Source organism: Schistocerca piceifrons, unplaced genomic scaffold (assembly GCF_021461385.2).
Source record: "Schistocerca piceifrons isolate TAMUIC-IGC-003096 unplaced genomic scaffold, iqSchPice1.1 HiC_scaffold_277, whole genome shotgun sequence".
NCBI classification, from domain to species: Eukaryota; Metazoa; Arthropoda; class Insecta; order Orthoptera; family Acrididae; genus Schistocerca; species Schistocerca piceifrons.
The window spans coordinates 40,001-42,500 of NW_025728490.1; the positions used below are offsets into that span (position 1 = coordinate 40,001).

Here is a 2,500-nt window from a genome sequence, read left to right on the forward strand (position 1 = left end):
CATGTTGTGCCTTAACCTAACCCATGTTGTGCCTTAACCTAACCCATGTTGTGCCTTAACCTAACCCATGTTGTGCCTTAACCTAACCCATGTTGTGCCTTAACCTAACCCATGTTGTGCCTTAACCTAACCCATGTTGTGCCTTAACCTAACCCATGTTGTGCCTTAACCTAACCCCATGTTGTGCCTTAACCTAACCCATGTTGTGCCTTAACCTAACCCATGTTGTGCCTTAACCTAACCTATGTTGTGCCTTAACCTAACCCATGTTGTGCCTTAACCTAACCCATGTTGTGCCCTTAACCTAACCCATGTTGTGCCTTAACCTAACCCATGTTGTGCCTTAACCTAACCCATGTTGTGCCTTAACCTAACCCATGTTGTGCCTTAACCTAACCCATGTTGTGCCTTAACCTAACCCATGTTGTGCCTTAACCTAACCCATGTTGTGCCTTAACCTAACCCATGTTGTGCCTTAACCTAACCCATGTTGTGCCTTAACCTAACCCATGTCGTGCCTTAACCTAACCCATGTCGTGCCTTAACCTAACCCACGTCGTGCCTTAACCTAACCCACGTTGTCGCCTAAACGTAACCCACGTTGTCGCCTAAACCTGCTCTGTAATTGTTATACGACTCGTTCAATTAGTGTAGTGTTGCCCACCCGCAACCCTCGCAATATAGTTCGCTACTCGCACTCCCCGCTCCCCTGTGTATCGCTTCATGTTAAACACCTTGCAAGTCTTGCTCACTTTCCACAATGCTCCTGCTGTACACTGTAATGTGGATGGCAGCAGGACGTACATGCCGCCCCTCCCCACGTCCCCACCTTGCCCCCTGCCTTCGCAAGCTGGTTGTGAGAACTTTGCATGTTCAATGCCCTCCGCATGCGACGTACTCAGGCTACGTTGTGGTGCGGCCTGTGTCAACTGTCCGCTAATGTCGTACGCGTAAACCACAATCTGTACTGCACATTCGTCCTTATGTACTGAATGATACATCGTGGCACATGTGTGACCGTACAACGACTGCGCCCAAAAACGGCGGACCATACAGTGCAAATATTGTGCACGCAGCTACGTGTCGTCTCCCTATGAGAGCTGGATTGCAGTGTGGTACGCCATAGAGACGTGTGGGAGGAACGGACGCCGTGGATGGCGATCAGCATGAGCTGTCTGTTGATGTATTCGGACCTAGTCGTCTCTCCTCACACACCGTGATGGCATGGTGCACCGCGTTCCATATCTGCGACATGCTACAGAGGCCGGTTGACAGTCGTTCGAGCAATGGACATCGCATACGTACGGGGGCCACCTTCCACGTATTGTCTAGGCGTGCACATTTTGTTGCGTGTATGTGGGCAGACGTAGTGTGGCGTGACACCTGACACAGGCATGCAATAATCGTGGAAGTTGCAAATGGCGATGGACGCCTGCGTTTTCTGGTGAAGTTACGCAAATGAACAAATGGTAACCTGTTGTGGTGCGGTTGTTCTCGCTAGGGGTGAATCGGTGATGGCGACGATAGGTTGAGGTACTAACCGGTTGTTCCAGCGATACCCACCATGCCGACGAAACTGAACGGCATCTGGGTGTGAAGCGATACGCGGCGGTGGCTGGGTGGGACCGTCCCCGGCCGGTGAGGGGGCGCCTCCCGGCGTGCTGGCCGCGCGGTGCGTGGGCGCACGCGCTACAGCCGGCTGGTGTGGGGCGGGCCAGTGGCAGGCGCGCCGGCCGACGGACGCGGCAGGCGTCGCAGCTGCGCGCCGGCGCACCCTGCGCGCGGCGCCGTGCGGCCAAAGTAGGTCCTCGCGGGCCCGGTGCGAAGCGCGGTGGACATCTTCAGTGTGCTGGTCCGATTGAGGACTGTGTGCGTTGAGGATGCGCTGCCGCCCGGCGCTCGGCGCCGCGACGCCGTCTGCTGCTCGGTCGCCCCCAGCGGTTCTCGCTGGTGGTTTGTATCGCAGCTGTGCGGATGTGTTGGCGCGTGCGCTGTGCTGGGAGAGTTCGCTTCGGCACCCAAGTGGGGCTTTTGTCCTTCTGTGGCGCTGGCGTTGGAGCTGCCGGTCACCGTAGGTGGCGCGTGTTGTCTCCCGCCGGCAATGCCACGACAGCACGCTCCCGGGCCTCTGTCGGCAGCGGCAAGCTCAGTTGGGAGCACGGGTGGTCGCACCGAAAGCGTCTACTCGCCTAACTCCGGGCGATTGCGCCTCTCTCGAACCCGACCAAGTACTTGGGACGGCGCTGCGCGCCGCCGGGACCTGAGAGGGTTTCGAGGTGTATTGTGCAGGGGAGCTCAGCCTCCTCCTGTTTGCAGAATGATTGAGCGGACGCTTGCGTGTTCGCTGCGGGCCCCCCGGGACACACTCCCGGGCGGCCGGCTGCTCAGCTCTAGTTGACGCAGCTCCCTGGTTGATCCTGCCAGTAGTCCATATGCTTGTCTCAAAGATTAAGCCATGCATGTCTCAGTACAAGCCGCATTAAGGTGAAACCGCGAATGG

At 56.9% G+C, this 2,500-nt stretch overlaps 1 non-coding gene across 1 annotated transcript in view; it reads left to right on the forward strand.

Moving 5' to 3' along the window:
- Positions 1-2,404: 2,404 nt before the first annotated feature.
- LOC124744144 overlaps positions 2,405-2,500 on the forward strand; it is a 1,909-nt gene continuing 1,813 nt past the window's right edge. The window contains exon 1 of the ribosomal RNA XR_007010639.1: positions 2,405-2,500. This exon is cut by the window's right edge and continues 1,813 nt beyond it. This is a non-coding gene — a ribosomal RNA (small subunit ribosomal RNA).